The sequence below is a fragment of the Alligator mississippiensis genome, chromosome 3 (assembly GCF_030867095.1).
Source record: "Alligator mississippiensis isolate rAllMis1 chromosome 3, rAllMis1, whole genome shotgun sequence".
In the NCBI taxonomy this organism is placed as follows: Eukaryota; Metazoa; Chordata; order Crocodylia; family Alligatoridae; genus Alligator; species Alligator mississippiensis.
This window is the reverse complement of record NC_081826.1, coordinates 2,060,510-2,087,168: the sequence shown is the minus strand read 5'-3', so window position 1 is coordinate 2,087,168 and position 26,659 is coordinate 2,060,510. Positions and strand designations below refer to the sequence as shown.

Here is a 26,659-nt window from a genome sequence, read left to right as displayed (position 1 = left end):
CATAGGCATTAGGGCTGGAAGGGATCTCGGAAGATCATCAAGTCCAGCCCCCAGCCCAAAGGGCAGGAAGTCAGCTGGGGTCATAGGATCCCGGCAAGATAAGCATCCAGTTTGCTCTTGAAGGTGTTCAATGTAGGCGCTTGAACCACCTCCGGTGGCAGGCTGTTCCAGACCTTGGGGGCTCGGACAGTAAAGAAATTCTTCCTTATGTCCAGCCTGAAACGGTCTTGTAGTAGTTTGTGACCATTCGTCCTCGTCATCCCTTGGGGCACTCTGGTGAACAGACGTTCCCCCAGATACTGGTGGTCACCCCTGATAAACTTGTAGGTGGCCATCAGATCACCCCTGAGCCTGCGCTTTTCCAGGCTAAAGAGCCCCAAGGCTCTCAGCCTGTCATCGTAGGGTCTGCTTCCCTGACCCCTGATCATGCGCGTGGCTCTTCTCTGGACTCTCTCAAGCTTCTCCACGTCCTTTTTGAATTGTGGAGCCCAAAACTGGACGCAGTACTCCAGCTGCGGCCTCACTAAGGCCGAGTACAGGGGGAGAATGATGTCCCGGGATTTGCTTGAGAAGCATCTATGGATGCAAGCCAGCGTTTTGGTCGCTTTACTAGCCACAGAAGATTGTAGGTTTGACTCCTGCCTGGCTCGTACTGAATGCTTTCTCTAAGCCCAGGGCTCTCTTCTGCCTGCCCCTTCGGGTTGCTTTTGGCCCAGGCACCCACAGCCCTCATGCCAGGGTAAGAGAAAAGTGCCCTTTGGCCCATTCCCCATTTGGAGCTGCAGCCCCCGAGCGGGCATGCCAGGACAAAAGGCAACGCAAAGCACTGTAGAATGTGGGCATCGATCCCACTACCTCTCGCATGCAAAGCAAACACTCGACCACCTGACATAATTCCCTGGCACACAAAGCTGTGGTTAGGTTTGATATCACCCTGGACAAATGGAAAATCGGTGGCTTCCTCCCCGCAGGCAAGTGCAAATTCTCCCTGTGTGCCAGGGGCTGTAGCTGGGCCCCTGAGCCTCCATGGTGTGTCCAGGGTGGGCCCGCAGCACCGTGGGATGGGCCAGGCTTGGGGCAGGGGCTGGGTTTGGGGCCGGCTTTTGGTGGAGGGCATGAGCTCCACCCCTGCTGCCTGCCTGCCCCTCTGGTTCTGTCCAGTCGCTGCTTCAGGCTTTCTGTTCTCCATCTCTCATGTAAACGAATGGTCATCTGGTTCCATCTCGGATCTAAATGCGACCTAGGGCAGTTGGTTCACTCTTGTCACCGTTATCTGGAGGGTCTTAGGTGCGTCTCTCACTGCATCTTTATCAGTTTTGTTTGGGTAGAGGAGGGGAGGGAGGGGGGGTGAGTCCTTTGTGAGTCAGACAGACTGCATCCTGTGCCAGGGTTGCCCAAGAATACAGAGCTGAGGCGTAACACCCCAGGCGTAGGGCAAAGCCACCTCTGCTCCGGGCCCCAGCTGAAAGATCATGCAAAGGCAGCAAGGGGGCAGGGAGGCCACAAACCTGCACGAGGAGGGTCCCGCCAGCATGCCTGCCTCCCCCGCTTTGTGACAGGTGCTGAGGGCTGCAGCCTGAAAGCCACCGGCCGGACGGTGACAGCCTTGCTGTGCTGCCAGCTACAGACTAGCTGAGAGCAAAAAGTTTCCTTCGCCCTGGTCTGCCCTCCTCCAGCAAAACACATGAGAACGTGCCCTTTGGCCCAGCCTCCATTTCAGCCACAGCCGCAGCGCAGGCACGCCGGTGCAAAAGGGACCAGGCGGCACTGGAGAATTTGGGCATTGAACCCTTGACCTTTTCCATGTTGATCCTCGAGACACAAGACAGCTCCAGATGTGTGGGGGCCCTGGGCAAAAAGAGAATTGGAGGCTGCGGTGGGCCAGTAGGGGGCACTCCTGTGCTGAGGCACCTGCCGCATGGCACCGGCCTACAGCCGACCAACCACGTTCCTCTTGAACACCCGCACACCTGGGGTAACCGCTCCCACCACCCGGACTCCAGTCTCTGCTACTACTCCGTGCCATCCGGAGCGCACAGACCCTGTTGGCCCCTGATGGCAGGGGGCCCTGGACCCACGTGTTAATCTGCACCTGCCTGCATGCTCCCCAAACCCACTCCCCACAAGCCACAGCTCCACACAGCCACCCCGCTGCTGCCTCCGCTGCTGCCACCGCTGTCCCAGGCATAGGGGGAAGCTGTCGCTCCTCCGGACCTCCGGAAGAAAGATGAAGCCCTGCAAATGCAGGAATGGGGAAGGGAGGCTGGCTGCCAGGTGTGCGCTCGCCCTTCACAAGCAGCTGGGGGAGCACAGGTGAGCACGGGCCAGTGGCGCAATGGATAACGCGTCTGACTACGAGTCAGAAGATTGTAGGTTCAACTCCTACCTGGCTCGTACTGACTTCTTTTCCCAAGCCCAGGGCTCTCTTGTGCCTGCCCTTTAAGTTGCTTTTGGCCCAGGCATGCACAGCCCTCATGCCAGGGTAAGAGAGAAGTGCCCTTTGGCCCGTTCCCCTTTTGGAGCTGCAGCCCCCGAGCGGGCATGCCAGGACAAAAGGCAACGCAAAGCCCTGGAGAATGTGGGCACTGATGCCACTACCTCTCTCGAGGAAGCGCTCAACCATCTCAGCTAATTCCCTGGCACAGAAAGCTGTGGCTACGCTTGATATGACCCTGCACAAACAGAAAATCGGTGGTCCCCTCCCTGCGGGCAAGTGCAAATTCCCCCTGTGTGCCAGGGAGCTGTAGCTCGGCCCCCTGAGCCTCCGTGGTGTGTCCAGGGTGGGCCCGCAGCACCGTGGGATGGGCCAGGGATGGGGCAGGGTTGAGTTTCAGGCCGGCTTTTGGTGGGGGGCATGAGCTCCACCCCTGCTGCCCGCCTGCCCCTCTGGTCCTGTCCAGTCCCACCAGCCCTGGTCTCGGGAGCAGCCCACACACGGGAGGGAGTGGGAGAGGGAGTGGGGGCAGCACTGGGGTTGGCCATGAGGCTCCTGGGAGCAGACGGCCACGGGAGGCTGCAGCCGCCTGCAGAGCGCCCGGCGCCCACACCTCACCCCTGGCCCTGGCCTGGCTGGAGGGGAGGAGGAGCACACTGCCCACCCTGGATGCCCATGGCCAGGATGCCCGCCTGGGCCCTGCTATTCTTGTGGTTCAGGGAGCCTCTGACTGGCAGGGAGCCCTGGGCCTGGGCCCCGCAGGTCCACGTGTTAATCTCTTTCTGCATGCATGCTCCTCAGGCCGGTGCCCTGTTCCCATTTCTGCAGGCTGGCACTCCTCTTCCCCATTCCCCGCCAGCCCCAGCTCCCCTCACACCCACCCCTGCCCCACCGCCGCAGTCTCCTCTGTCCTCATGCACAACGGCCAACGAAGAGGGCTCCCGAACAACTGGAACGAGACGCCTGTCGGCAGCGTACTCAGATCTTTGGCTTCACTCCAGGATGCCGCACCACAGCCCCCTGCCACATCCCACCATGCAGCTGCCTCCAGTCACTGCTGCCCCAGGCATAGGGGTGCCTCATCTGTGCCAGGCCCCCCGTTGAAAGATCAAGCCAAGGAAGGACTGGGGCAGGGACACCAGAAACACACACAAGGATGGTCTGCCCAACGCTCCTGCCTCCGCCGCTGTGTGAAGGGTGTTGAGGACCTGCACCCCGCTGGAGCCATCCGCCGCTCTCTGCCAATGAAAGTCTTCAGGGGCGCTTCTGGGCTGTGCTTCGCCCTGCTGAGCAGCTCCCCTCAGCCCCACTCACCCCGCTCTCCTCCCTTCTCTCTCCCAGAGGTGTTCCCCTCGCGCTGGGCACACAGCTCCTTTTATTCGCTCCACAGCTCCGCCCCGAAGTCTTCCCGACAGGAGTGTTGCAGTCTTCAATCAGGTCCAGCATTGGGGGGAACTCCTCTCCCTGCCCCCAGGAAAGGGGCGTGACTGAACTCCTCTTGGTGCCTCCTGATTGGGGGATGGGCTCTCCCAATCACAACAGCAAGATTTCAAGCCTGGGACTCATCCCAGGCTCCGAAAGGCAAGCCTGCTGCACATGTGTGGAGTCCTTCAGGGCTCATTTCACCCATTCCCCAAACCCAGAGCTCCCATGTGCCCCATGCTTCCTGCTGCTTTTTACCCCTGGGGGAACCACATCCCCCACGCAGCCAACCCCCTGCCAGGCACACAGGAGCCTGCCTTTCACCCAGCCCCGTCTCAGCCACAGCACAGGTCGGTCTGGACAAAAGGGAACAAGAGCTGGAGAATGCGGGCATCGATCCCGCTACCTCTCGCATGCTAAGCGAGCGCTCTACCATCTGAGCTAATTCCCCTGCTCCCAACCCAAAGTTAGGATTTATTGGTGCCCTGGGCAAACAGAAGACTAGAGTACCCACACCAGGTGTGGACAGGTTCCCTCTGCACCTGCCACGGGGCTGCGGGCGGGCCCGGCCAGCCTTCATGGCAGGTTCAGCATGAGCCAGGTGGCATGAGCACTCCTGAGGTGAAAGTGGACCTGGCCTCAGCCCGGCCCCTCCGCCCAGCAGGTGTCATGCAGCTGGAGTTGCGGCCCCCCAGCACCAGGATGCCCCCAGGAGGGAGCTCCCCGAAACATATCCCACCTCACTGCCTCCACCACGACTGCCCCCAGGCATAGGGGGAAGCCACCTCTGCTCCGGGGCCCATGCTGAGAGATCACACGATGACAGCAAGGGGGCAGGGAGGCCACAAACCTGCACGAGGAGGGTCCCGCCAGCATGCCTGCCTCCCCGCTTTGTGACAGGTGCTGAGGGCTGCAGTCTGAAAGCCACCGGCTGGACGGTCACAGCCTTGCTGTGCTGCCAGCTACAGACTAGCTGAGAGCAAAAACTTTCCTTCACCCTGCTCTGCCCTTGTCCAGCAAAACACATGAGAACGTGCCCTTTGGCCCAGCCTCTATTTCAGCCACAGCCACAGCGCAGGCACGCTGGTGCAAAAGGGACCAGGCGGCACTGGAGAAACTGGGCATTGATCCCTTGACCTCTTCCATGTTGATCCTCGAGACACAAGACAGCTCCAGATGTGTGGGGGCCCTGGACAAAAGAAAACTGGAGGCTGTGGTAGGCCAGTAGGGGGCGCTCCTGTGCTGAGGCACCTGCCACATGGCACCGGCCTACAGCCGACCAACCACGTTCCTCTTGAACACCCGCACACCTGGGGTAACCGCTCCCACCACCCGGACTCCAGTCCCTGTTAGGACTCTGTGCCACCCGGCACACACAGACTCTGTCGGCCCCTAATGGCAGGGGGCCCTGGACCCATGTGTTAATCTTCACCTGCCTGCATGCTCCCCAAACCCACTGACCACAAGCCACAGCTCCACACAGCCACCCTGCTGCTTCCCCCACCGCTGCCACCGCTGTCCCAAGCATAGGGGGAAGCTGTCGCTCCTCCGGGCCTCCTGAAGAAAGATGAAGCCCTGCAAATGCAGGAATGGGGAAGGGAGGCTGGACATCCAGGTGTGCGCTCGCCCTTCACAAGCAGTTGGGGGAGCAGAAGTGAGTTTGGGCCAGTGGCGCAATGGATAACGCGTCTGACTACGAATCAGAAGACTGTAGGTTCGACTCCTGCCTGGCTCGTACTGACTGATTTTCCTGAGCCAAGGGCTCTCTTCTGCCTGCCCTTCAGGTTACCTTTGGCCCAGGCACCCCACAGGTCTCATGTCAGCGTAAGAGAAAAGTGCCCTTTGGCCCATTCCCCATTTGGAGCTGCAGCCCCAGAGCGGGCATGCCAGGACAAAAGGCGATGCAAAGCGCTGGGGAATGCGGGCACTGATCCCACTACCGCTCGCTTTTCCCAAGCCATACAAAGGGGCTGGTACTTTAGGGGGCCTCCCAGGGAGCACTCCCCTCCCCCTCTGCACTAGGCTGCTCTCTCAGCTGCAGTGGGCTTCACTGGGGTCACTGTGCCCTGAAACAGGGCTCTTTGGTCCTCTGGATCAGTAGCCCGAGCACAGTCTGCCTCTCTAAACTCAACCTTTTACAATCGGTTGTAGGCCTGGGCTGCCTCGTGCCTGCCAGGCACACAGGAACCTACCCTTTCACCCAGCCTCGTCTGGAAAAGGAACATGAGCTGGAGAGTGCGGGCATCGATCCCACTACCCCTCACATGCTAAACAAGCACTCGACCACCTGAGCTAATCACCCTGCTTACAAGTAGACCTAAGATTTATTAGAGCCCTGGGCAAACAGAAGACTAGGGGACCCACACCAGGTGAGAGCAGGTTCCCTCTCCCCATCGACAAGGACAAATCCCCCCCTGTGTGCCAGGGGCTGTAGCTGGGCCCCTGAGCCTCCGTGGTGTGTCCAGTGTGGGCCCGCAGCACCGTGGGATGGGCCAGGGTTGGGGCAAGGGCTGGGGCTGGCTTTTGGTGGGGGGCATGAGCTCCACCCCTGCTACCCGCCTGCCCCTCTGGTCCTGTCTAATCCCAGCGGCGCTTGTCTCAGGAGCAGCCCACACACGGGAGGGAGTGGGAGAGGGAGTGGGGGCAGCACTGGGGTTGCCTATGGGGTTCCTGGGAGCAGACGGCCACGGGAGGCTGCAGCCACCTGCAGAGAGCCCGGCGCCCACACCTCACCCCTGGCCCTGGCCTGGCCGGACGGGAGGAGGAGCACACTGCCCACCCTGGATGCCCATGGCCAGGATGCCCGCCTGGGCCCTGCTACTCATGTAGTTCATGGAGCCTCTGATGGGCAGGGACCCCTGGGCCCGGGCCCCGTGGGTCCATGTGTTAACCTCTTTCTCCCTGCATGCACCGCAGGCTGCCGCCCCATTCCCATTGCTGCAGCCCAGCTCTACTCTTCCCCAGTCCCGGCCAGCCCCAGCTCCCCTCACACCCACTCCTGCCCCACCGCCGCAGTCTCCTCTGTCCCCGTGCACAACGGCCAAAGAAGAGGGGCTCCCGAACATCTGGAATGAGACGCCTGTCGGCAGCGTACTCAGATCTTTGGCTTCCCTCCAGGATGCCCCACCACAGCCCCCTGCCACACATCCCACCCCGCTGCCTCCAGTCACTGCTGCCCCAGGCATAGGGAAGCCTTGTCAGCTCCAGGCCCCCCATTGAAAGATCAAGCCAAGTTAGGACTGGGGCAGGGACACCAGAAATGCACACAAGGACGGTCCGCCCAACGCTCCTGCCTCCTCCGCTGTGTGAAAGGTGTTCAGGACCTGCACCCCGCTGGAGCCGTCCACCGCTCCCTGCTGATGGGGGTCTTCAGGGGCGCTTCTGGGCTGTGCTTCGCCCTGCTGAGCAGCTCTCCTCAGCCCCCCTCACCCCGCTCTTCTCCCTTCTCTCTCCCAGAGGTATTCCCCTCGCGCTGGGCACGCAGCTCCTTTATCCGCTCTGCGGCTCTGCCCTGAAGTCTTCCCGACAGGAGTGTTGCAGTCTTGAATCAGGTCCAGCGTTGGGGGGCACTCCTCTCCCCGCCCCCAGGATGAGCTCCACCAATCACAACAGCAAGATTTCTAGCCTGGGACTCAACCCAGGCTCCGAAAGGCAAGCCTGCTACACACGTGTGGAGTCCCTGGGGGAACCACATCCCCCACACAGCCAACCCCCTGCCAGGCACACAGGAGCCTGCCTTTCACCCAGCCCTGTCTCAGCCACAGCACAGGTGGGTCTGGACAAAAGGGAACACAAGCTGGAGAATGCGGGCATCGATCCCGCTACCTCTCGCATGCTAAGCGAGCACTCTACCATCTGAGCTAACTCCCCTGCTTGTAGGGAGAGATTAAGCTTTATTAGTGCCCTGGGCAAACAGAAGACTAGAGGACCCACACCAGATGTGGGCAGGTTCCCTCTGCACCTGCCACGGGGCTGCGGGCGGGCCCGACCAGCCTCCGTGGCACATGCAGGGCGAGCCAAGGGGCATGAGCACCACCGAGGTGAAGGAGGACCTGGCCTCAGCCCTGCCCCACAACCCAGTGGGTGTCATGCAGCTGGGGCTGCGGCTCCCAGGACCAGGATGCCCCCACCAGGGAGCTCCCCGAAACACATCCCACCCCACTGCCTCTGCCACGACTGCCCCCAGGCATAGGGGGAAGCCACCTCTGCTCTGGACCCCCGCTGAAAGGTCAAGCAAAGGCAGCAAGGGGGCAGGGAGGCCACAAACCTGCACAAGGAGGGTCCCGCCAGCATGCCTGCCTCCCCTGCTTTGCAACAGGTGCTGAGGGCTGCAGCCTGAAAGCCACAGGCCGGACGGTCACAGCCTTGCTGCGCTGCCAGCTACAGACTAGCTGAGAGCAAAAAGTTTCCTTCAAGCTGGAATTGAACAATTGACATAAAGAGTTTCATACAAAGGAAACCTACAGGCCTCCGCTCCCCAGCTAAGCAATCAAAGGAAGATGAGTTTGCAGGTTCGACTGCTACCTGGCTTGTACTGCCTTTTTTGTGAGCCAAGAGCTCTCTTGCAGCTCCTGCTTCCCATTGCTTTTCTCACCCGGCTGCACCTCACTCCCATCCCCTTCTACCCCCTGCTCTGCCCTTGTCCAGCAAAACACCGAGAACATGCCCGTTGGCCCAGCCTCCATTGCAGCCACAGCCACAGCCACAGCACAGGCTTACCAGTGCAAAAGGGACCAGGCGGCACCGGAGAAACTGGGCATTGAGCCCTTGACCTCTAGCATGCTCGACCATCAGAGGTACATGATCGAGACACAAGACAGTCCAGATGTGTGGGGGCCCTGGGCAAAAAGAAAACTGGAGGCTGTGGTGGCCCAGTACGGGGCACTCCTGTGCTGAGACACCCGCCGCGCTGCACCGGACCAAAAGCCCCGCTTGGAGTGCCTCCCCTGGGGTGTCTGCAGCCGACCAACCACGTTCCTGGAGTACACCCGCAAGCCTGTGGTAACTGCTGCCACCACCCGGACTCCAGTCTCTGTTCGGGCGCTGTGCCACCCGGCGCACACAGACCCTGTAGACCCCTCATGGCAGGGGCCCTGTGGGCCCGTTTGTTAATCTGTACCTGCCTGCACGCTCCCCAGACCCACGGCCCCCACTCCCATTGCCCCAGGCCAAAACGCCCAATTCCCTCTCCCCGCCAGCCCCAGCTCCCCTGGCACCCACCCGCTGCCCCCACCGCCATGGTCATCTCTGCCCTCACTCACAACAAATGAAGAAGACGGACTCCAGAATAACTGGAACGAGATGCCTGCCAGGTCCGGGCCTGTCAGCAGCAAACCCAGGAGATTTTTGGCTTCACTCCAGGATTGCCCCACAACGGCACTACCTGCCGCACATCCCACCCCGCTGCTGCCTCCAGGGCTGCCCCCAGGCATAGGGGGAAGCCGTCGCTCCTCCGGGCCCCCTGCTGAAAGACGAAGCCCTGCACATGCAGGAACGGGGAAGGGAGGCTGGACCGCCAGGTGTGGGCTCGCCCTTCACCATCAGCTGGGGGAGCACACGTAAGTTTGTGCCAGTGGCGCAATGGATAGCGCATCTGACTGTGAGTTAAGAGCTTGTTGGTTCAAATCCTGCTTTACTTTCACTAACTGCCCATTCAGAGCCGAGGGCTCTTTTCTGCCTGCCCCTTCAGGTTGCTTTTGACCCAGGCACCCCACAGCCCTCATGCCAGGATCAGAGGAAGGTGCCCTTTGGCACAGCCCCCATTTTGAGATGATCTCGTGGGGCACCTGATAGTTCATGGTAGCCTGGGACATAGTGACCATCACTTGGTCGAGTTCACTATCCAGGGAAAGGTGGGTAAAGTCACTAGTGGGGCTAAGGTGTTGGACTTCAGAAGGGCCAACTTTAGCAAGCTCAGAAGGCTAGTTAGTGAGGGGATGCAACTCAGGAACATGGAGCATGTGGGGGTTCAGGAGGGCTGGAGGTATCTCAAGGGAGTGATCCTTGGGGCTCAAAAGGAGTCTATCCCATTACGTAGGAAGGGAGGTAAGGGGGCAAAAAAGCCCCCTTGGCTGAACAGGAAAGTCCGGGAGAGTCTGGGGGCAAAGAAGGAGATGTATAGGCGATGGAAGCAGGGAACAGCCACCAAGGAGGAATATATCTCCCTGGTGCGCTATTGCAGGGAATCAGTTAGACAGGCCAAGGCCCCGGGGCTTGAGCTCAGGCTGGCTTCAACAATCAAGGACAATAAAAAGTCCTTCTTCAGGTATATAGCGGGCAAAAGGAAAGCTCAGAGCAACATGGGGCCCCTGCAGGACAAACCAGGACAGCTGGTGGTTGACGCGGGGAAAAAAGCAGAGCTCTTCAATGAGTTCTTCGCTTCAGTATTTCTAAGTACCGACCAAGCCAATTCCCCCACCTCGATCACTGACGGATGTCCACAGGGCACCAGTCCGCCTACGGTCAGTTCTGAAATAGTGGAGGGGCTCCTGGAAGAGCTGGATGGGTACAGGTCAGCAGGCCAGGATGACCTCCATCCACAGCTGCTGAAAGAATTGGCCGGTGTCATAGCTGAGCTGCTGGCATGGCTGTTCGAGCACTCGTGGTGCTCCGGCCAGGTCCCTGAGGACTGGGGAAGGGCCAAGGTGGCGCCCATGTTCAAGAAAGGGAGAAAGGATGAGCCGGGTAACTTTAGACCAGCCAGTCTTACCTCTATTCCTGGGAAATTGCTGGAGAAAACAATCAAAGAGCACATTTGTGTAGGCCTGGCAGGGGAAACGATGCTGAGGGGAAACCAACACCGGTTTGTCACAGGTAGATCCTGCCTGACAAACCTTGTAGCCTTCTATGACCAGGTCACACCCTGCCTGGACGCGGGAGCCAAGGCTGATGTCATCTTCCTGGACTTTAGGAAGGCCTTCGACACAGTTTCGCACCCTATCCTCACTGGGAAGCTAGCAGACTGTGGGGTGGACGCCTACACGGTCAGGTGGGTGGCCAACTGGCTCAGGGACCGCACCAGAGAGCGGTGGTGGAGGGATCCTTCTCGGCCTGGAGGCAGGGGGGCAGTGGGGTCCCGCAGGTTTTGGTCCTTGGACCGGTGTTATTCAATATCTTCATCAGTGATTTGGACGAGGGCATGGAGAGCACCCTCTCCAAGTTCACTGAAGATACCAAGTTATGGGGCAAAGTTAGTGCACCGGAGGGCAGGGAGCAGATTCAGGCCGACCTGGACAGGTTGGCTCAATGGGCAGAGAGAAATAGGGTATGATTTAATAAAGAGAAATGTAAGGTACTCCACCTGGGAAGGAGGAACCCCAGCACAGCTATAGGTTGGGGAGTGTCCTTCTCTGCAGCTCCGAGGCAGAGCTAATTCCCCTGCCGCAGGTGCTGCTGGTCAGAGCCTTGCTGTGCTTCCAACTACAGCCTAGCTGAGAGCAAAAACTTTCCTTCACCCTGCTCTGCCCTTGTCCAGCAAACGCATGAGAACGTGCCCTTTGGCCAGCCTCCATTTCAACCACAGCGGCAGTGCAGGCGTGCCGGTGGAAAAGGGACCAGGCGGCGCTGGAGAAATGGGGCATTGATCCCTTGACCACTTGTATGCAAAATGCATGCTCGACCATCTGAGGTACATCATCTGGACATGGAAAAACTCCAGATGTGCGGGGGCCCTGGGCAAAAAGAGAACTGGAGGCTGTGGTGGGCCAGCAGGGGGCGCTCCTGTGCTGAGACAGCCGCCGCGCTGCACCGGACCAAAGACACCTCTTGGAGTGTCTCCCCTGGGGTGTCTCCATCTGGCCAACCGCGTTCCTGGACTTTGCAGGAGCTGTATGTGATCGGTCGGTGACACTAAGCGTCAGGGTCAGAGGAAGGTGCCCTTTGGCACAGCCCCATTAGGAGCTGCAGCCACCAAGCTGGCATGCCAGGACAACAGGCAACACAAAAACATGGAGAATGCAGGCATCGATCCCACTACCTCTCGCATGCTAAGCAAGCGCTCTACCACTTGAGCTAATTCCCCAGCACGTGTCAGTGGTGTTACATTTGCTGGGACCCAGGACAGACTGAAAATTGGTGGACCAGCCCACAGGCAAAGGCACGTTCCCTCTGTGTGTGCCAGGGGGCTGCAGCTGGGCCCCCCACCCTCCATGGTGTGTCCAGGGTGGGCCCGCAGCACTGCAGGAAGGGTTGGGGCAGGGTTGCGTTTGGGGCCGGCTTTCAGTGGGGGGCATGAGCTCCTGCCCTGCTACCCGCCTGCCCCTCTGCCGGGCACTCTGGTCCTGTCCTGTCCCTGCAGTGATGGTCTTGGGAGCAGCCCACACATGGCAGGGAGTGGGAGAAGGAGTGGGGGCAGCACTGGGGTTGCCCATGGGGCTCCTGGGAGCAGACGGCCCCAGGAGGCTCCTGCCACCTGCAGAGAGCCCGGCGCCCACACCTCACCCCTGCCTCGGCTTAGCCGGAGGGGAGGAGGGTCACGCTGCCCACCCTGGATGCCCATGGCCAGGATGCTCACCTGGGCCCTGCTACATGTGCTGCTTCAGGGAGCCTCTGATTGGCAGGGACCCCTGGGCCCGGGCCCTGCTCAGCCTCCACAAGAGAAGGCTGAGGGGGGATCAGGTAGCTGTCTATAAACTTACCAGTGGGGAAGGGAGAGACCCTGTTGCCCCGAGCACCTTCTGGAGTAAAAAGACATTACGGCCACAAGTTGTTTGAGAGCAGGTTCAGGTTGGACATTACAAGACACTACTTCACAGTCAGGGCGGCTAGGACCTGGAACCAACTTCCAAGGGAAGTGGTGCTGGCTCCTGCCCTGGGGGTCTTTAAGAAGCGGCGCGACAATCACCTGGCTGGGGTCATTAGAGCCCAGTACTCTCTCCTGCCCCGGGCAGGGGGTTGGACTTGATGGTCTACTTAGGTCCCTTCTGCCCCTACATCTATGACTCTATGAATCCATAAAAGCAAATTCTTTCCTTTGCACTGGAGAGAAACCAGAGAGCTAAGGATTTCCTACATGAAGCGAGCCCATAGTCCTCCGCTCTCCCAGCTGAGCTATCAAAAGGAGATTGGGCTGTTGGTGCAAGTGTGACTCAAGGTGGCACGGTGCACTGTCCTCAGGTCTCACAGGCCTCCACCCCCAGGTGAGGGCAGGTTCTCTTTCACCTGTCCGGGGGCTGCAGCTGGGCCCCGCAGCCTCCTCCACACCTCTGGGGGGGCTCGCCCTTCCGCAGCAGCTGGCAACCCCCAGCGCTTGCCTGGCCCAGTGGTGCAAGGGAGAACGTGTCTGATTACGAATCAGAAAATGCTACTTTCGAGTCCTTCCCAGCTCATTCCACCCTTTCTCCAAGCCAAGAGCTCTCCTGCGCCTGCTGCTTACTGTTGCTTCATTTCCACCGGGAGAACCACAGCCCCCGTGCAGCAAATCAGCCCCCCTGCCAGGCACAGAGGAACCTCCCTTTCACCCAGCCTGCATGTCAGCCGCAGCGGACAGAAATGCACAAACTAAAACACAAGCGCATCGATCCCACTACCTCTCGCATGCTAAGCAAGGGCTCTACCATCTCAGCTAGCAAAGATGAAGATTTATTAGGGACCTGGGCAAACAGAAAATTGGAGGACCCCCCCCAACCAGGTGAGAGCAGGTTCCCTCTGTGCCTGCCAGGGGGCTGCGGGTGGACCAGCCCAGCCCCCTTGGCACGTCCAGGGTGAGCCAGGGGGCACGAGCACTGCTGAGGTGAAGGTGGACCTGGCCTCAGCCCAGCCCCAGCACGCTTGCCTCCCCGCTTTGTGACAGGTGCTGAGGGCTGGAGCCTGAAAGTTGCAGGGCAGAGGGCATGGGCTTGCTGTGCTGCCAGCTACAGATGAGCTGAGAGCAAAAAGTTTCCCTCAAGTGACATAGGGATTTATATGAAGCAAAACTATTGACCTCCATCCTCGCAGCTCAGGTCTAGAAGGAAGATGAGATTGCGGGTTTGACTCCTACCAGGCTTGTACTGCCTTTTCTGTGAGGCCAAAGCTGTCTTGCACCTGCGGCTTACCGTTGCTTTTCTCACCCGGCTGCACCTCACTCCCATGCCCTTCTACCCCCTGCTCTGCCCTTGTCCAGCAAAACACATGAGAACGTGCCCTTTGGCCCAGCCTCCATTTCAGCCACAGCCGCAGCGCAGGCACGCCAGTGGAAAAGGGACCAGGTGGCACTGGAGAAATTGGGTATTGATCCCTTGACCTCTTCCATGTTGATCCTCGAGACAGAAGACAGCTCCAGATGTGTGGGGGCCCTGGGCAAAAAGACAATTGGAGGCTGCGGTGGGCCAGTAGGGGGCACTCCTGTGCGGAGGCACCTGCTGCATGGCACCGGCCTACAGCTGACCAACCACGTTCCTGTTGAACACCCGCACACCTGGGGTAACCGCTCCCACCACCCGGACTCCAGTCTCTGTTAGGACTCTGTGCAACGCGGTGCACACAGAGCCTGTCGGACCCTGATGGCAGGGGGCCCTGGACCCACGTGTTAATCTGCACCTGCCTGCATGCTCCCCAAACCCACTCCCCACAAGCCACAGCTCCACACAGCCACCCCGCTGCTGCCTCCGCCGATGCCGTAGGCATAGGGGGAAGCCGCTGCTCCTCCGGGCCTCCTGAAGAAAGATGAAGCCCAGCAAATGCAGGAATGGGGGCTGGAGGCTGGACCGCCAGGTGTGCACTCGCCCTTCACAAGCAGCGGGGGAAACACACGAGAGCATGGGTCAGTGGCGCGATGGATAACGCGTCTGACTACGAATCAGAAGATTGTAGGTTCGACTCCTTCCTGGCTTGTACGGACTGCTTTTCCCAAGCTGAGGGCTCTCTTCTGCCTGCCCTTCAGCTTGCTTTTGGCCCAGGCACCCCACAGCCCTCATGCCAGGGTAAGGCAAAAGTGCCCTTTGGCCCATTTCCCATTTGGAGCTGCAGCCCCCGAGCGGGCATGCCAGGAAAAAAGGCAACGCAAAGGACTGGAGAATGTGGGCATCGATCCCAGTACTGCTTGCATGCAAAGGAAGCGCTCGACCATCTGAGCTAATTCCCTGGCACACAAAGCTGTGGCTAGGCTTGCTGGGGCCCTCCCCACAGGCGAGTGCAAATTCCTGCTGCGTGCCAGGGGCGGTAGCTGGGCCCCTGAGCCTCCATGGTGTGTGCAGGGTGGGCCCGCAGCTCCGTGGGATGGGCCAGGTTGGGGCAGGGGCTGGGTTTGGGGCCGGCTTTTGGTGGGGGGCATGAGTTCCACCCCTGCTACCCGCCTGCCCCTCTGGTCCTGTCTAGTCCCATCAGCCCTGGTCTCGGGAGCAGCCCACACATGGCAGGGAGTGGGAGAGGGAGTGGGGGCAGCACTGGGGTTGCCCATGGGGCTCCTGGGAGCAGACGGCCACAGGAGGCCACTGCCGCCTGCAGAGAGCCTGGTGCCCACACCTCACCTCTGGCCCTGGCCTGCCCGGACAGGAGGAAGAGCACACTGCCCACCCTGGATGCCCATGGCCAGGATTCCCACCTGGGCCCTGCTACTCATGTGGTTCAGGGAGCCTCTGATGGGCAGGGAGCCCTGGGCCCAGCCCCGCGGGTCCATGTGTTAATCTCTTTCTACCTGCACGCTTCCCAGGCCGGTACCCTGTTCCATTGCTGCAGCCCAGCACTCCTCTGCCCCACTCCCCGCCAGCCCCAGCTCCCCTCACACCCACCCCTGCCCCACCGCCTCAGTCTCCTCTGTCCTCGTGCACAACGGCCAAAGAAGCGGGGCTCCCGAACAGCTGGAACGAGACGCTGCCAGCTCCGGTCCTGTCGGCAGGAAACTCAGGAGAAGTTCATCTTCACTCCAGGATGCCCCACCACCCAGCCCCCTGCCACCATCCCACCACCCCGCTGCCTCCAGTCACTGCTGCCCCCAGGCATAGGGGTGCCTCATCTGCTCCAGGCCTGCCGTTGAAAGATCAAGCCAAGGAAGGACTGGGGCAGGGACACCAGAAACCCACACAAGGACGGTCTGGCCAACGCTGCTGCCTCCGCCGCTGTGTGAAGGGTGTTGGGGACCTGCACCCCGCTGGAGCCGTCCAATGCTCCCCACTGATGGGGGTCTTCAGGAGCGCTTCTGGGCTGTGCTTCGCCCTGCTGAGCAGCTCCCCTCAGCCCCCCTCACCCTGCTCTTCTCCCTTCTCTCTCCCAGAGGTGTTCCCCTCGTGCTGGGCGCAGCTCCTTCTATTCGCTCCATGGCTCCGCCCCGAAGTCTTCCCGACAGGAGTGTTGCAGTCTTCAATCAGGTCCAGCATTGGGGGGAACTCCTCTCCCCGCCCCCAGGAAAGGGGCGTGACTGAACTCCTCTTGCTGTCTCCTGATTGGGGGATGGGATCTCCCAATCACAACAGCAAGATTTCAAGCCTGGGACTCAACCCAGGCTCCGGAAGGCAAGCCTGCTGCACACGTGTGGAGTCCTTCAGGGCTTGCTTCACCCATTCCCCAAACCCAGAGCTCCCATGTACCCTATGCTTCCTGCTGCTTTTTACCCCTGGGGGAACCACATCCCCCATGCAGCCAATGCCCCTGCCAGGCACACAGGAGCCTGCCTTTCACCCAGCCCCGTCTCAGTCACAGCACAGGTCGGTCTGGACAAAAGGGAACAGGAGCTGGAGAATGCGGGCATTGATCCCGCTACCTCTCGCATGCTAAGCGAGCACTCTACCATCTGAGCTAATTCCCCTGCTTGCAGGAAGCATTAAGATTTATTGGTGCCCTGAGCAAACAGAAGATTAGAGGACCCACACCAGGCGTGGACACATTCCCTCTGCACCTGCCACGGGGCTGTGGGCGGGCCCGGCCAGCCTCCGCGGCAGGTTTGGGGCGAGCCAGGAGGCATGAGCACTGCTGAGTTGAAGGTGGACCTGGCCTCAGCCCGGCCCCTCCACCCAGCGGGTGTCATGCAGCTGGAGCTGCGGCCCCCCAGCACCAGGATGCCCCCACCAGGGAGCTCCCCGAAACACATCCCACCCCACTGCCTCTGCCACGACTGCCCCCAGGCATAGGGAGAGCCACCTCTGCTCCGAGCCCCCGCTGAGAGATCACACGATGGCAGCAAGGGGGCAGGGAGGCCACAAACCTGCACGAGGAGGGTCCCGCCAGCATGCCTGCCTCCCCGCTTTGTGACAGGTGCTGAGGGCTGCAGCCTGAAAGTCGCAGGGCAAAGGGGCACGGGCTTGCTGTGCTGCCAGCTACAGACTAGCTGAGAGCAAAAAGTTTCCTTCAAGCTAGAATCGAACAAGTGACATAAGGATTTTCATACAAAGCAAACCTACAGGCCTCCACTCCCCAGCTAAGCAATCAAAGGAAGATGAGTTTGCAGGTTCGACTGCTACCTGGCTTGTACTGCCTTCTTTGTGAGCCAAGAGCTCTCTTGCAGCTCCTGCTTCCCATTGCTTTTCTCACCCGGCTGCACCTCACTCCCATCCCCTTCTATCCCCTGCTCTGCCCTTGTCCAGCAAAACACCGAGAACATGCCCTTTGGCCCAGCCTCCATTGTAGCCACAGCTGCAGCGCAGGCTTAACGGTCCAAAAGGGACCAGGTGGCACCAGATAAATGGGGCATTGAGCCCTTGACCTCTTGCCTGCTCGACCATCAGAGGTACATGATCGAGACACAAGACAGCTCCAGGTGTGTGGGGGCCCTGGGCAAAAAGAGAATTGGAGGCTGTGGTGGGCCAGCTGGGGGTACTCCTGTGCTGAGACACCCGCCGCGCTGCACCGGACCAAAAGCCCCACTTGGACTGCCTCCCCTGGGGTGTCTGCAGCCGACCAACCACGGTCCTGGAGTACACCCGCACACCTGGACACTGGGTCAGGGCACATACTTTCCCTTGCACTGGAGAGAAACCAGAGAGCTAAGGAGCTTCTGCAAAAGCGAGCCCATAGTCCTCCGTTCTCCCAGCTGAGCTAGCAAAGGAAGATGGGGCTGTGGGCCCAAGGGGGACTCAAGGTGGGACGCAGCACTGGCCTCAGGTCTCACAGGCCTCCACCCCCAGGTGAGGGCAGGTTCCCCCTCCACTTGCCAAGGGTGCAGCTGGGCCCGGCTGGCCTCGTCAGCATGTCTGGGATGGGTACCACCAGCTGCTGGCAGGCCCAAAGTGATAGCTGTGCTAGTGGTGCAATGGGTAACGCATCCGGTTCTGAATCGGAGTATCGTAGATTCGACTCCTTCATGGCTCGTATCACTGCTCTTGCAAGCCAAGAGCTCTCTTGCGCCTGCCACTGATAGTTGCTTTTTCTCCTGGGCGCACCACGGCCCTCATGCAATAAAACAGCACCCCTGCCTGGCACAGAGGAACGTGCCCTTTCACCCAGGCCCGTTTCAGCTGGAGCACAGCCAGGCCAGGAGAAAAGATAGCACGCGCTGGAGAACGCAGGCATCAATCCCATGACCTCTTATATACTAAGCAAGCACGTTACCATCTGAGATAATTCCTCTGCGTTCAGAAGGGGATTAAAACTTATAGGGGCCCTGGGCAAACAGAAAATTGGAAGACCCCACCAGGTGAGGGCACTTTCCCTCTGCACCTGCCGGGGGCTGTGCCTGCCCAGCATCCTTCACACATCCAGGGCGAGCGAGGGGGCACGAGCATCACTGAGGTGAAGGTGAAGGTGGACCCAGCCTCAGCCCGGCCCCTCCACCCAGACGGGGTCATGCAGCTGGAGCTGCGGCCCCGCAGGTATGGCCAATTGCAGACTGGCGGAAAGCAAACACTTTCCCTTGCACTGGAGAGAAACCAGAGAGCTAAGGAGTTTCTGCAAAAACAAGCCCATAGTCCTCCGCTCTCCCAGCTCATTAGTTATTTAATGAGAATAGGGTGAGAAACAATGTCTAAGGCCTTCCTAAAGTCCAGAAAGACTACATCCACCGCAACACCTGTGTCCAGGGATTTGGTGACCTGGTCATAGAAGGCCACCAGGTTGATCTGACAGGACCTGCCTCGAATGAACCCATGTCACTCCCTCTTCCTCCGGGAGGCTTTTTGGAAAGCACTCAAGTCTCGAGCATCCTTCCTCTCTGGGGAGTTAGCTCAGATGCTCGTGTGCTTACTCAGCATCTGAGAAGCAGCGCGGTCAATGCCTGCGCTCTCCAGCACGTCGCGTTGCCTTTTGTCCCGCCATGCCCGTGCTGAGCGTGCAGTGCCGAAATGGAGGCTGGTAAAGGGCCCCTTGCTCTGTGCCTTGCAGCGGGCCTGTTTTGCTGCCGGAGGGGTGCGGTGCAGCAGGGCGAAGAAAGCAATGGCAAGCAGAGCTCTTCGCTCATAAAGCAGGAGCTAAGAACCAGGAGTCAAACCTACAAACTTCTGACCTCACTTCAGATGTGATAGCCATTTTGCCATTGGCCGAGGCCCAGGCTGCAATAACCAGCTGCTGCTGAAGGGTGATCCCACTTCCAGGTGCTCTCCTGGAGCTCAGCACTCCCTTTCCCTCCTGGCGGGTTCATGGGGGCGCAGGTGGGTGCGCGTAGAGCACGGCGTCAGCACCAGCGCTGCAGGGACAGGATGGTGCGATCTCATCCATCCTCCGGTGCTGGGGGCCTGTAGCTCATTCAGTGTGACAACCCACTGGGTGGAGGAGCCAGGCTGGTGCTCGGGCCCCCTTTACTTCAGGTGCAGAGGAAACCTGCCCTCATCTGGGGGGGGGGGGGGGGTCCTCCAATTTTGTTTTTGTTCAGAGCCACAAAAAATCTTAAGCAGATGTTACTTGCAGGGGAATTAGCTCAGATGGTAGAGCGCTTGCTTCGCATGCGAGAGGTAGTGGGATCGATGCCCACATTCTCCAGTGTTTTGTGCTGTCTTCTGCCCTGGCATGCCTGCGCCGCAGCTGCAATGGAGGCTGGGCTAAAGGGCACGTTCCTCTGTGCCTGCTGGGCACCTGCTTTGCTGCAAGAGGGCTGTTGTGGGCCCAGGTGAAAAATTAAGCAGGGTTGCATGAGCGAGAAAGAAGTTATCCATTATGCCCCTGGCCCAGGCATCCTTTGGGGGTTGCCAGCTGCCGGTGAAGCCTGCCCCAGATGCACCGAGCAGACTGGGCGGCCCAGCCGCACCCCTGGCAGGTGCAGGAGAACCTGCCCTCACCTGGGGGTGGAGGCCTGCGAGACCTGCGGCCAGTGCTGCGTCCCGCCCTGAGTCACCCTTGGGCCCACAGCCCCATCTTCCTTTGATAGCTCAGCTGGGAGAGCGGAGGACTATGGGCTTGTTTTTGCAGAAACTCCTTAGCTCTCTGGTTTCTCTCCAGTGCAAGGGAAAGTGTTTGCTTTCCGCCAGTCTGCAATTGGCCATACCTGCGGGGCCGCAGCTCCAGCTGCATGACCCCGTCTGGGTGGAGGGGCCGGGCTGAGGCTGGGTCCACCTTCACCTTCACCTCAGTGATGCTCGTGCCCCCTCGCTCGCCCTGGATGTGTGAAGGATGCTGGGCAGGCACAGCCCCCGGCAGGTGCAGAGGGAAAGTGCCCTCACCTGGTGGGGTCTTCCAATTTTCTGTTTGCCCAGGGCCCCTATAAGTTTTAATCCCCTTCTGAACGCAGAGGAATTATCTCAGATGGTAACGTGCTTGCTTAGTATATAAGAGGTCATGGGATTGATGCCTGCGTTCTCCAGCGCGTGCTATCTTTTCTCCTGGCCTGGCTGTGCTCCAGCTGAAACGGGCCTGGGTGAAAGGGCACGTTCCTCTGTGCCAGGCAGGGGTGCTGTTTTATTGCATGAGGGCCGTGGTGCGCCCAGGAGAAAAAGCAACTATCAGTGGCAGGCGCAAGAGAGCTCTTGGCTTGCAAGAGCAGTGATACGAGCCATGAAGGAGTCGAATCTACGATACTCCGATTCAGAACCGGATGCGTTACCCATTGCACCACTAGCACAGCTATCACTTTGGGCCTGCCAGCAGCTGGTGGTACCCATCCCAGACATGCTGACGAGGCCAGCCGGGCCCAGCCGCACCCTTGGCAAGTGGAGGGGGAACCTGCCCTCACCTGGGGGTGGAGGCCTGTGAGACCTGAGGCCAGTGCTGCGTCCCACCTTGAGTCCCCCTTGGGCCCACAGCCCCATCTTCCTTTGCTAGCTCAGCTGGGAGAACGGAGGACTATGGGCTCGCTTTTGCAGAAGCTCCTTAGCTCTCTGGTTTCTCTCCAGTGCAAGGGAAAGTATGTGCCCTGACCCAGTGTCCAGGTGTGCGGGTGTACTCCAGGACCGTGGTTGGTCGGCTGCAGACACCCCAGGGGAGGCAGTCCAAGTGGGGCTTTTGGTCCGGTGCAGCGCGGCGGGTGTCTCAGCACAGGAGTACCCCCAGCTGGCCCACCACAGCCTCCAATTCTCTTTTTGCCCAGGGCCCCCACACACCTGGAGCTGTCTTGTGTCTCGATCATGTACCTCTGATGGTCGAGCAGGCAAGAGGTCAAGGGCTCAATGCCCCATTTATCTGGTGCCACCTGGTCCCTTTTGGACCGTTAAGCCTGCGCTGCAGCTGTGGCTACAATGGAGGCTGGGCCAAAGGGCATGTTCTCGGTGTTTTGCTGGACAAGGGCAGAGCAGGGGATAGAAGGGGATGGGAGTGAGGTGCAGCCGGGTGAGAAAAGCAATGGGAAGCAGGAGCTGCAAGAGAGCTCTTGGCTCACAAAGAAGGCAGTACAAGCCAGGTAGCAGTCGAACCTGCAAACTCATCTTCCTTTGATTGCTTAGCTGGGGAGTGGAGGCCTGTAGGTTTGCTTTGTATGAAAATCCTTATGTCACTTGTTCGATTCTAGCTTGAAGGAAACTTTTTGCTCTCAGCTAGTCTGTAGCTGGCAGCACAGCAAGCCCGTGCCCCTTTGCCCTGCGACTTTCAGGCTGCAGCCCTCAGCACCTGTCACAAAGCGGGGAGGCAGGCATGCTGGCGGGACCCTCCTCGTGCAGGTTTGTGGCCTCCCTGCCCCCTTGCTGCCATCGTGTGATCTCTCAGCGGGGGCTCGGAGCAGAGGTGGCTCTCCCTATGCCTGGGGGCAGTCGTGGCAGAGGCAGTGGGGTGGGATGTGTTTCGGGGAGCTCCCTGGTGGGGGCATCCTGGTGCTGGGGGGCCGCAGCTCCAGCTGCATGACACCCGCTGGGTGGAGGGGCCGGGCTGAGGCCAGGTCCACCTTCAACTCAGCAGTGCTCATTCCTCCTGGCTCGCCCCAAACCTGCCGCGGAGGCTGGCCGGGCCCGCCCACAGCCCCGTGGCAGGTGCAGAGGGAATGTGTCCACGCCTGGTGTGGGTCCTCTAATCTTCTGTTTGCTCAGGGCACCAATAAATCTTAATGTTTCCTGCAAGCAGGGGAATTAGCTCAGATGGTAGAGCGCTCGCTTAGCATGCGAGAGGTAGCGGGATCAATGCCCGCATTCTCCAGCTCCTGTTCCCTTTTGTCCAGACCGACCTGTGCTGTGACTGAGACGGGGCTGGGTGAAAGGCAGGCTCCTGTGTGCCTGGCAGGGGCATTGGCTGCATGGGGGATGTGGTTCCCCCAGGGGTAAAAAGCAGCAGGAAGCACGGGGTACATGAGAGCTCTGGGTTTGGGGAATGGGTGAAGCAAGCCCTGAAGGACTCCACACGTGTGCAGCAGGCTTGCCTTTCGGAGCCTGGGTTGAGTCCCAGGCTTGAAATCTTGCTGTTGTGATTGGGAGATCCCATCCCCCAATCAGGAGACAGCAAGAGGAGTTCAGTCACGCCCCTTTCCTGGGGGCGGGGAGAGGAGTTCCCCCCAATGCTGGACCTGATTGAAGACTGCAACACTCCTGTCGGGAAGACTTCGGGGCGGAGCCATGGAGTGAATAGAAGGAGCTGCGTGCCCAGCGCGAGGGGAACACCTCCGGGAGAGAGAAGGGAGGAGAGCGGGGTGAGGGGGGCTGAGGGGAGCTGCTCAGCAGGGCGAAGCACAGCCCAGAAGCGCTCCTGAAGACCCCCATCAGTGGGGAGCATTGGACGGCTCCAGCGGGGTGCAGGTCCCCAACACCCTTCACACAGCGGCGGAGGCAGCAGCGTTGGCCAGACCGTCCTTGTGTGGGTTTCTGGTGTCCCTGCCCCAGTCCTTCCTTGGCTTGATCTTTCAACGGCAGGCCTGGAGCAGATGAGGCTCCCCTATGCCTGGGGGCAGCAGTGACTGGAGGCAGCGGGGTGGTGGGATGGTGGCAGGGGGCTGGGTGGTGGGGCATCCTGGAGTGAAGATGAACTTCTCCTGAGTTTCCTGCCGACAGGACCGGAGCTGGCAGCGTCTCGTTCCAGCTGTTCGGGAGCCCCGCTTCTTTGGCCGTTGTGCACGAGGACAGAGGAGACTGCGGCGGTGGGGCAGGGGTGGGTGTGAGGGGAGCTGGGGCTGGCAGGGAGTGGGGCAGAGGAGTGCTGGGCTGCAGCAATGGAACAGGGTACCGGCCTGGGAAGCGTGCAGGTAGAAAGAGATTAACACATGGACCCGCGGGGCTGGGCCCAGGGCTCCCTGCCCATCAGAGGCTCCCTGAACCACATGAGTAGCAGGGCCCAGGTGGGAATCCTGGCCATGGGCATCCAGGGTGGGCAGTGTGCTCTTCCTCCCGTCCGGGCAGGCCAGGGCCAGAGGTGAGGTGTGGGCACCAGGCTCTCTGCAGGCGGCAGTGGCCTCCTGTGGCCGTCTGCTCCCAGGAGCCCCATGGGCAACCCCAGTGCTGCCCCCACTCCCTCTCCCACTCCCTGCCATGTGTGGGCTGCTCCCGAGACCAGGGCTGATGGGACTAGACAGGACCAGAGGGGCAGGCGGGTAGCAGGGGTGGAACTCATGCCCCCCACCAAAAGCCGGCCCCAAACCCAGCCCCTGCCCCAACCTGGCCCATCCCACGGAGCTGCGGGCCCACCCTGCACACACCATGGAGGCTCAGGGGCCCAGCTACCGCCCCTGGCACGCAGCAGGAATTTGCACTCGCCTGTGGGGAGGGCCCCAGCAAGCCTAGCCACAGCTTTGTGTGCCAGGGAATTAGCTCAGATGGTCGAGCGCTTCCTTTGCATGCAAGCAGTACTGGGATCGATGCCCACATTCTCCAGTCCTTTGCGTTGCCTTTTTTCCTGGCATGCCCGCTCGGGGGCTGCAGCTCCAAATGGGAAATGGGCCAAAGGGCACTTTTGCCTTACCCTGGCATGAGGGCTGTGGGGTGCCTGGGCCAAAAGCAAGCTGAAGGGCAGGCAGAAGAGAGCCCTCAGCTTGGGAAAAGCAGTCCGTACAAGCCAGGAAGGAGTCGAACCTACAATCTTCTGATTCGTAGTCAGACGCGTTATCCATCGCGCCACTGACCCATGCTCTCGTGTGTTTCCCCCGCTGCTTGTGAAGGGCGAGTGCACACCTGGCGGTCCAGCCTCCAGCCCCCATTCCTGCATTTGCTGGGCTTCATCTTTCTTCAGGAGGCCCGGAGGAGCAGCGGCTTCCCCCTATGCCTACGGCATCGGCGGAGGCAGCAGCGGGGTGGCTGTGTGGAGCTGTGGCTTGTGGGGAGTGGGTTTGGGGAGCATGCAGGCAGGTGCAGATTAACACGTGGGTCCAGGGCCCCCTGCCATCAGGGTCCGACAGGCTCTGTGTGCACCGCGTTGCACAGAGTCCTAACAGGGACTGGAGTCCGGGTGGTGGGAGCGGTTACCCCAGGTGTGCGGGTGTTCAACAGGAACGTGGTTGGTCAGCTGTAGGCCGGTGCCATGCAGCAGGTGCCTCCGCACAGGAGTGCCCCCTACTGGCCCACCGCAGCCTCCAATTGTCTTTTTGCCCAGGGCCCCCACACATCTGGAGCTGTCTTCTGTCTCGAGGATCAACATGGAAGAGGTCAAGGGATCAATACCCAATTTCTCCAGTGCCACCTGGTCCCTTTTCCACTGGCGTGCCTGCGCTGCGGCTGTGGCTGAAATGGAGGCTGGGCCAAAGGGCACGTTCTCATGTGTTTTGCTGGACAAGGGCAGAGCAGGGGGTAGAAGGGCATGGGAGTGAGGTGCAGCCGGGTGAGAAAAGCAACGGTAAGCCGCAGGTGCAAGACAGCTTTGGCCTCACAGAAAAGGCAGTACAAGCCTGGTAGGAGTCAAACCCGCAATCTCATCTTCCTTCTAGACCTGAGCTGCGAGGATGGAGGTCAATAGTTTTGCTTCATATAAATCCCTATGTCACTTGAGGGAAACTTTTTGCTCTCAGCTCATCTGTAGCTGGCAGCACAGCAAGCCCATGCCCTCTGCCCTGCAACTTTCAGGCTCCAGCCCTCAGCACCTGTCACAAAGCGGGGAGGCAAGCGTGCTGGGGCTGGGCTGAGGCCAGGTCCACCTTCACCTCAGCAGTGCTCGTGCCCCCTGGCTCACCCTGGACGTGCCAAGGGGGCTGGGCTGGTCCACCCGCAGCCCCCTGGCAGGCACAGAGGGAACCTGCTCTCACCTGGTTGGGGGGGGTCCTCCAATTTTCTGTTTGCCCAGGTCCCTAATAAATCTTCATCTTTGCTAGCTGAGATGGTAGAGCCCTTGCTTAGCATGCGAGAGGTAGTGGGATCGATGCGCTTGTGTTTTAGTTTGTGCATTTCTGTCCGCTGCGGCTGACATGCAGGCTGGGTGAAAGGGAGGTTCCTCTGTGCCTGGCAGGGGGGCTGATTTGCTGCACGGGGGCTGTGGTTCTCCCGGTGGAAATGAAGCAACAGTAAGCAGCAGGCGCAGGAGAGCTCTTGGCTTGGAGAAAGGGTGGAATGAGCTGGGAAGGACTCGAAAGTAGCATTTTCTGATTCGTAATCAGACACGTTCTCCCTTGCACCACTGGGCCAGGCAAGCGCTGGTGGTTGCCAGCTGCTGCGGAAGGGCGAGCCCCCCCAGAGGTGTGGAGGAGGCTGCGGGGCCCAGCTGCAGCCCCCGGACAGGTGAAAGAGAACCTGCCCTCACCTGGGGGTGGAGGCCTGTGAGACCTGAGGACAGTGCACCGTGCCACCTTGAGTCACACTTGCACCAACAGCCCAATCTCCTTTTGATAGCTCAGCTGGGAGAGCGGAGGACTATGGGCTCGCTTCATGTAGGAAATCCTTAGCTCTCTGGTTTCTCTCCAGTGCAAAGGAAAGAATTTGCTTTTATGGATTCATAGAGTCATAGATGTAGGGGCAGAAGGGACCTAAGTAGACCATCAAGTCCAACCCCCTGCCCGGGGCAGGAGAGAGTACTGGGCTCTAATGACCCCAGCCAGGTGATTGTCGCGCCGCTTCTTAAAGACCCCCAGGGCAGGAGCCAGCACCACTTCCCTTGGAAGTTGGTTCCAGGTCCTAGCCGCCCTGACTGTGAAGTAGTGTCTTGTAATGTCCAACCTGAACCTGGTCTCAAACAACTTGTGGCCGTAATGTCTTTTTACTCCAGAAGGTGCTCGGGGCAACAGGGTCTCTCCCTTCCCCACTGGTAAGTTTATAGACAGCTACCTGATCCCCCCTCAGCCTTCTCTTGTGGAGGCTGAGCAGGGCCTGGGCCCAGGGGTCCCTGCCAATCAGAGGCTCCCTGAAGCAGCACATGTAGCAGGGCCCAGGTGAGCATCCTGGCCATGGGCATCCAGGGAGGGCAGCGTGACCCTCCTCCCCTCCGGCTAAGCCGAGGCAGGGGTGAGGTGTGGGCGCCGGGCTCTCTGCAGGTGGCAGGAGCCTCCTGGGGCCGTCTGCTCCCAGGAGCCCCATGGGCAACCCCAGTGCTGCCCCCACTCCTTCTCCCACTCCCTGCCATGTGTGGGCTGCTCCCAAGACCATCACTGCAGGGACAGGACAGGACCAGAGTGCCCGGCAGAGGGGCAGGCGGGTAGCA

General features: G+C 60.1%; 7 non-coding genes across 7 annotated transcripts; 4 read left to right on the top strand and 3 right to left on the bottom strand.

Annotated features, from left to right (window-relative positions):
• Positions 1–2,321: 2,321 nt before the first annotated feature.
• On the top strand, positions 2,322–2,394 carry TRNAR-ACG (transfer RNA arginine (anticodon ACG)). The gene has a single exon. It is a non-coding gene; the product is annotated as a tRNA-Arg (tRNA).
• Positions 2,395–4,234: 1,840 nt separating this feature from the next.
• Positions 4,235–4,307, bottom strand: TRNAA-AGC (transfer RNA alanine (anticodon AGC)). The gene has a single exon. It is a non-coding gene; the product is annotated as a tRNA-Ala (tRNA).
• Positions 4,308–5,518: 1,211 nt separating this feature from the next.
• TRNAR-ACG (transfer RNA arginine (anticodon ACG)) lies at positions 5,519–5,591 on the top strand. Its single transcript has one exon. It is a non-coding gene; the product is annotated as a tRNA-Arg (tRNA).
• Positions 5,592–7,653: 2,062 nt separating this feature from the next.
• TRNAA-AGC (transfer RNA alanine (anticodon AGC)) lies at positions 7,654–7,726 on the bottom strand. Its single transcript has one exon. It is a non-coding gene; the product is annotated as a tRNA-Ala (tRNA).
• Positions 7,727–16,504: 8,778 nt separating this feature from the next.
• TRNAA-AGC (transfer RNA alanine (anticodon AGC)) lies at positions 16,505–16,577 on the bottom strand. Its single transcript has one exon. It is a non-coding gene; the product is annotated as a tRNA-Ala (tRNA).
• A 3,028-nt stretch (positions 16,578–19,605) lies between these two features.
• TRNAA-CGC (transfer RNA alanine (anticodon CGC)) lies at positions 19,606–19,678 on the top strand. The gene has a single exon. It is a non-coding gene; the product is annotated as a tRNA-Ala (tRNA).
• Positions 19,679–22,179: 2,501 nt separating this feature from the next.
• Positions 22,180–22,252, top strand: TRNAA-AGC (transfer RNA alanine (anticodon AGC)). Its single transcript has one exon. It is a non-coding gene; the product is annotated as a tRNA-Ala (tRNA).
• The last annotated feature ends 4,407 nt before the right edge of the window (positions 22,253–26,659 follow it).